The following is a 7,577-nucleotide window of genomic DNA, read 5'->3' as shown; positions in this document are numbered from 1 at the left end:
TTGGGAAAGGAATACATCAGGGCTGTATATTGTCACCCTGCTTATTTAACTTATATGCAGAGTACATCATGAGAAATGCTGGGCTGGAAGAATCACAAGCTGGAATCAAGATTGCCAGGAGAAATATCAATAACCTCAGATATGCAGATGACACCACCTTTATGGCAGAGAGTGAAGAGGCTAAAAGGTCTCTTGATGAAAGTGAAGGAGGAGAGTGAAAAAGTTGGCTTAAAGCTTAACATCTTAACAAAAACTAAGATCATGGCATCTGGTCCCATCACCTCATGGGAATTTAGATGGGGAGACAGTGGAAACAGTGTCAGACTTTATTTTTGGGGGCTCCAAAATCACTGCAGATGGTGATTACAGCCATGAAATTAAAAGATGCTTATTCCTTGGAAGGAAAGTTATGACCAACCTAGATAGCATATTAAAAAGCAGAGACATTACTTTGCTGACAAAGGTCCGTCTGGTTAAGGCTATGGTTTTTCCAGTGGTCATGTATGGATGTGAGAGTTGGACTATGAAGAAAGCTGAGCGCCGAAAAATTGATGCTTTTGAACTGTGGTGTTGGAGAAGACTCTTGAGAGTCCCTTGGACTGCAAGGAGATCCAAGCAGTCCATCCTAAAGGAGACCAGTCCTGGATGTTCATTGGAAGGACTGATGCTGAAGCTGAAACTCCAGTACTTTGGCCACCTCATGCGAAGAGTTGGCTCATTGAAAAAGACCCTGATGCTGGGAGGGATTGGGGGCAGGAGGAGAAGGGGACGACAGAGGATGAGATGGCTGGATGGCATCACCGACTTGATGGGCATGAGTTTGAATAAACTCCAGGAGCTGGTGATGGACAAGGAGGCCTGGTGTGCTGCGATTCATGGGGTCGCAAAGAGTCAGACACGACTGAGTGACTGAACTGAACTGAACATACACACAGAAAGAAGACAAACCATACTGTACACCTCAGTGATTTTACATAAAATGTGTGACAATGTTTTACGTGAAACAAATATATTCATGATCGGTATCCCTCATAACCTCAGAAATCCCTCATGACCTTCCATACCACCCTCTTTCCAAATGTACCCGTGTCCTAACTGCCAGCATCACAGGTTGGTTTTGCCTCTGCTTTAAAGTTTTATATAAACAGAATCATACTGTGTGTTCTCTTCTGGTTCCTTTCACTCAACATTTTGTTAATGAAATTCATCTATGTTGTGGCTTGTAGTTGTAGTTTGTTTATTCTCATTTCTGGGAAGTATTCCATTTTATGAATTCGCCACAATTTATTTACCCATTCTGCTGTTGATAGATACTTGACTGGTTTCCAGCTTTTAGCTATCAAGAGGAAAGCTGCTGCAAATGTTCTCATGCCTGACTCTGGTGAGCCTATGGAAGCATTTCTGTCTGGAATATACCTAGGAATGGAATTTCTGGTTGCTGGGGTGTGCATACTTTAGTGGATACTAACAATTTTCCAAGTAGTTGTACCGGTTTATGCTCCCACTCACAAGAGTAAGCACTCCACTTGCCTTGTAGCCTTGCCAACTCTTGCTGTTTATCTATCTTTTTAATTTTAGCCATTGTCATGGGCAGTGTGCTCTTTCATAAATCTGACCAGTGTCACTTCCTCCTTAATGGCCTTCAATGACTTCTCATTGAATTTGCTTTTTTTTTTGGCCATGCCACAGGTCAGTGGGATCTTAGTTCGCCGACCATGGATGGAACTTATCCTCTCTGCAGTGGAAGCTCAGAGTCCTGACCACTGGAAGGCCAGGGAAGTCCCTGGCTTCTCACTGAATCTAAAAGAAAACCCAGACTGCTAAATGTGGCTCAGGTACAACTCCAATATCTCTGCATATCACTCCCTTTCTCTCTTTCTATACTATTCTTTTCCTTCTTAAAATCTATTCAAGCTTTTTCCCACTCTAGACCTGCACACTGCCCTCTCAGCCTGCAAACACTCCATCCTGCCCTCTTCAGGAGCTTTCCTTCCCACCCTTCTTATCTGGGATTTAAAGTCTGCCCTTAGGAGGTCCTCAGCCCCTCCCTCCGGTTCTTCCCTGGTCACAGAACTAATCACATTGTGTTTAAAGCAGTTTGTAGTTACATATTTATCTCTCCCTCACCCCTTTTTGTAGTTTTTCCCATTAGTCTGTAAAGTCCTTAAAGACTGTGAGCCTGTCTGCTCCGTAAACCACTCTAGCCTCTGTGCCTGGCTGACCAGGCACTCACCAAATGTTTACTTAAAAAAAAAAAATGAGTGAATGACTCCAGTGTGTTTCAGACTGAGTAAAATACCATGTGTGTTTTTAGGTATAATTGCTTTACAGTGCCGTATTAGTTTCAGCTGTACAGTGAAGTGAATCCGCGCTGTGTGTGCATGCATCGCCTCCCCTTTTGGGCCTCCCTCCAGCCCCAGCTCCCCCATCCCCCTATTGGATGTGACAGAGCCCTGAGCTGAGATCTCTGTGCTTTGCAAAGCTTCCCACGACCTGTCTATTGCACACATGACCCTGTTTTGTTCCTTTTAGTGGCTGAGCAATATTCCATTATATACATGTACCACATCTTCTTTATCCATTCATCTGTCACTGGACCTTTAGGTTATTTCTGTGTCCTGACTGTTGTAAATAGTGCTGCAATGAACATTGGGGGTACTTCTGTCCTTTTGAATTATGGTTTTCTCAGTAGTGGGACTGCTGGCTCAGTGCAAGAATGGAGATCCAGGTGTAGAGAATGGACATCCTCATCTGCATCTCTATTCTGTAAATAGTTTCATCTGCACCATTTTTGGAAATTGATACAGCCACTGTGGGGAGCAGTGTGGAGGTTCCTTAAAAACTCAAAATGAAACCACCATACGACCTAGCAATCCTGGAGAAGGGAAAGGCTAACCATTCCAGGATTCTGGCCTGGAGAATTCCATGGAGTCAGACAAAACTGAACAACTTTCTCTTCACTCTGAGGGAAGGTGTGGGTACTCCAGTAAATGGATCTTCCCTGATGGCTCGTAAATAGCCCTCCATACCTCGAGGAAGCACCCTAATGTCTTCCAAGAGGGAATACCCTTTTCTTAAGGGCTTAGATTATTGCCAAGGAGTGGAACTGGCATTAGGAATCAGCTGGCTCAGAGCCTAAAGCCAATAGCTTTATTGTAAGAAAGAATATGCTTCAAAGATTCAAACATTTTAATAACAATGGGGACAGAATTTGATAATGTGAAAAATAGTGTTCCTGGCAAGAATTTTGAAAACATATTAACTCTTAGAAGCTGGTAATTTTGTGCAAGTGTGTTCAATGTCTCTTGTGCTAATGCAATTTCCCTCTGCTGTCTTTTCCATCAAATAGCACCCATTTGACAATCACTGCTCTAGATTTCCTACTGGACAGGATAAGCCAGACATCCTGTGGGGTGTGAGCAGAATAGAAAGTACAGAGGATTCAAATGAGAACAAGAGCAGGATTTATTGTCATTTTCACTTAAAATTAATTTGCCAGATAATTCAAAGGCATTCATCCTCCATAGTGTGTACATTTAAAAGGTTTACTTTGGCTCCAATAATCCTACTGATTTAGCCACAAAAGTATGTTTCAAATAATGAACTGTGTGTTCAGCATATCTTAGAACTATATAAACATGCATTTCTGTAGGGCATATGGTATTTTAAATTAAATGTAGTCATTTTATTGTGTAAAATATCTAATTTCAGGGGGAAAAAAACGTGGTGGGAGATCATATCAGTAAGCCCTTGAAGGTATCCAAGGTGCTCAGGATAAAAAGATGTCCAGAAAAGAGCTTATATTTAACAAGGGACAAAACAGCTAAACAGACAATTGCAATAAAAGGTACTAAGGGTTACAGCAGTTTACCCCAGAATGGGGGTCACCATCAAATTCTCTAGGATACTGTTCTTTCCTACTTGACATTCCTTTCCCCCAGGGGACTTGGAATGTAATGTTGGGAGTGGATGCTGGGGTCAGCCAGCTGAGACTGGAACTGCCTGCTGCTTGCTATCTGTGACACCTTGCTTAACTTTCCTGTGCCTCGGTTTCCTCATCTGTGTGAAGATTGATTGGAGCTGTGTGTGCAGAGCGTGTAGAACAGTTCCTGGCACATAGTAAGTGCTCAGCAAGAGTTCTGTTGTTGTTCTGCGAGTGTCTTGTCTCTTTCATTTATTTCACTGTAAGTTCCTCAGAAGCCCACACTATGCTGTTCGTCTTTGTGTTCTATCCATGGGCGTCAAGCATTCTCCACGTCAACCCATGTCTAAGATGGGCCTTTGTGCATTTCAAGTGTAGAAAATGATGTTGCTGTAATTGATAAAGTTCTCCCAGGTGCCACGTGGATGAAACTGGAGTTCTCAGTGGAGGTAATTTTACAAAATGCATACAGGATTTCCCTGCGGTCCAGTGGTCAGGACTCAACTTCCACTGCAAGGGGGCATGACTTCGATCCCTGGTCAGAGAATTTAGATCCCTCATGCCACATGGTGAACATCCCACCACCCCCCTGCAAAATAAAAAAAAGCATACAGGTCATCATTTATATTGAATGCTTACTTACATATATGTTTTTGTCAAATGAATACCAAATACTTACTGAGCACTTACTATATCCCAGACACTTGACTAAGCATCATACATAAATCATGTTACTTAAATCTGCCAGGCCCTTTCATACTCTTATAGGGAACTTGAAAATCACCATTACTCATTTTTACTAGCATCAAAAATAAAATATTGTCAATAAAATTAAACTTTATATTATCTAAATACAACACAGATTATATACTATTTCAAAGCCATTTCTTTCTGCAAACTTGGTCTAATTACAGTGGTATTGTACTTCTCTATGTTATAATTCTAAAATTACCATGTGTATAGAGGGGAGATTCCTTTGTACTTTCATAATAGGATATTTTTTTCCATCACTCTCAAGAGTGCACATACACAAATGCACAGTCAGCTACGTTGTTAGAATATATTGTACAGGTCAAACCATAATTAAAATAATTATTATTTACATAGCACCATAAATGTATCTACTACTTGAGTCATAATCACAGTAGTTAGAGACAGAAAACAGCAATTATATCATCCAGTCAACCCCTGCAAATGTATGTCAGCCAGGATCCCAGCAGAGAAGATCTGAGAATTAATTTCAAGCAAAAATAACAGGCACGTTATTAAATCACATCCCATTCTCAGATTTCCATTCTCTTCACTTTACTGTGGTCTTCATTCATTCTTTCACTCACTCATTCAGTCTGTCATTCATTCATTCAACAAACATAGTTGCTCCATTGTTTTCCATGCGCCATGCCCTTTGCTAAGGAACAAATATCTACAAGGATATGAAAAGGTTCCTGCCTTCAAGGCGTGGTTCGTTTCTAAGGAAAGACAAGGATGCATACATTCACAGACTGCCCCCAAAAGACTTATAATCAAATAGGATTGACTGGTGTACATGCAAACTACTCTAATAGAAGTATCATGTGAAACAATGGAAACCTGGCAATTATGGAACTCTTGTATGTGTTAGTCACTATGCTATATGCTTTACACATGTTATTTTATTTAAGCCCCCCAGATTATTAGGTAGAAATTATTATTATTATTCATTTTTCACAAATAATGAAAATGAAGCTGGAAAGATGAAATAACCTAGTCTCCAACAGCCCCCACTTTCCCCAATGCCTGCCCCTCACCACTAAAATGTCTCCTGAGGCTGTAAATGCCCAGGGGTGCATCTGGGCTGCCTTGAAGGAACTAACCAAAGGCTCAAAAATGGATGGGTGTGGGAGAAATTTGCTGGTCCAGTGGTAAGACTCCATGCTTCCAATGCAGGGAACTAGATCCCAGATGCCACCACCAAAGATCCTGCATGCCCCAATGAAAACTGAAGATCCCACATGCGGCAACTAAACAAGCAAACCAAAAAAACACCTGATGCAGCCAAGTAAATAAATACTCAAGAGCTTGGTGTCAGTGTGGGTCAGGCAGTTGCAAGCGTAGAGAAACACATCCTTCCCCAAACATGTTTGCTTCTCACCTCCTAGTCTCCCGCCTCCCACATCTCACTTTGAGTCCGCACCCTCAGACAATTACACTGTCGGCCAGACTGTCACACAAGGGTCAACCCGTCTCCCAAACTGCAAAGGGGTTTTCTGAAGCCTCTTTCCTTACTCTAGGAACACACACATATGCACCCCAGCCCCAACCTGGGCTTTGCTCTGCGGCACTTCATGACAGTCAGTATATTTAAACATCAGAATGGCTCCTAAGTTTGAGGCTTCCTTCTCCTTGCTGGAGAGGCAGAGGGAAGGGACTGGCCAAGTGTCCCTCGAACCTGGCTGTTCTCAGCAGCCCATGTGCTGGTGGATCTTGTTGATGGCACTCTGCCAAGGCTGTTCTGCTTCCTATTCCCTGGGGATGGAAAAAAGGAATGATGATGGTTGGATAAGTGGATGAGCCCTCTGCCCACTGCCTTCGTTCCTTCAGATAAGCGCCAAGCAGTATCTGTGGGAGGTGATGGAGGAGGAGATCCAAGGGGGCTCAATCTTTTCTTCAACCATTCCCACACCTCCTAATTTATCCTGCATGTAGCTCTCAAAGCCTTCCACCTATGCTGATTTCTGGTTCCAAAGGTAAGGGCAGTCAGAATGCCATCCCAGAGAATCTTTAGAGTTGCTTTCAGACTCCTTGGAAAAAACTTCTGGGAAACCTGACAATTGTTTCTGCCACCTACCTATGACTGTAAAGTGTTCTGATGGCTTCAATAAATATGAAATGGAATGTGGGTGACTGATCAACCCTGGTTTGCTGTTGGTCTTTACTTGGTCACTGACCAACTGGTAGTTCAGTCCTTGTTTAAATATTTTCCCCTAGTAGGAAACATCCTATTAAAATTATGACTATTAGTAGCAAACATACACTGGACTTCGCTGGTGGTCCAGTGGTAAAAACTCCAAACTCCCACTTCAGGTGGCAAGGTTAGATCCCTGGTCAGGGCACTAAGATCCCGCATACCACCCTCCAAAAAAAAGAAAGAAAAAAAGTAGCAGACATACAGAGAGTTCTCACTACAATGGTACAATTGCACAATGTTGGGACAATGGTGGATATTCCAGTCCCGTTAGAGGATAATTTATTAAGAGAGAAAAAAGCGTATTTACTTGGTATCCTTCAGCTTGACCCAGATGATTCAAACCCTCTTTGGAAGTTCTTACATGAGCACAAAAAGAACATGTTTTTTATGCTGCCCTGCTTCAAACAATAAGTCTCTGATGCAGACCATAATAAAATGAATTACAAATTACAAAATATTTCATCATTATCCTTTTCCACCACCTTCTCTCTTTCAAGTTGTATAGAATCCTGCTCTTTCATTCACAAAAGCCTCAGTTGAAACAAACACCCTGAGAAGGAGGCAAGTAGGCAGTGTAGGTAGCATTAGCTTCACGCAGTGGATGGAAAACAGGCTCAGAGAAGTTCAGTGGTCTGCCCCAGTCACACAGTCTGTGATGGTATCAGGCTAACACACTCACAACTCCAGTTCTCCAAAGGTTGACTCCTT

This window comes from Cervus canadensis, chromosome 26 (genome assembly GCF_019320065.1).
Source record: "Cervus canadensis isolate Bull #8, Minnesota chromosome 26, ASM1932006v1, whole genome shotgun sequence".
Taxonomy (NCBI): Eukaryota; Metazoa; Chordata; class Mammalia; order Artiodactyla; family Cervidae; genus Cervus; species Cervus canadensis.
Note: the sequence above shows the minus strand (reverse complement) of the source record.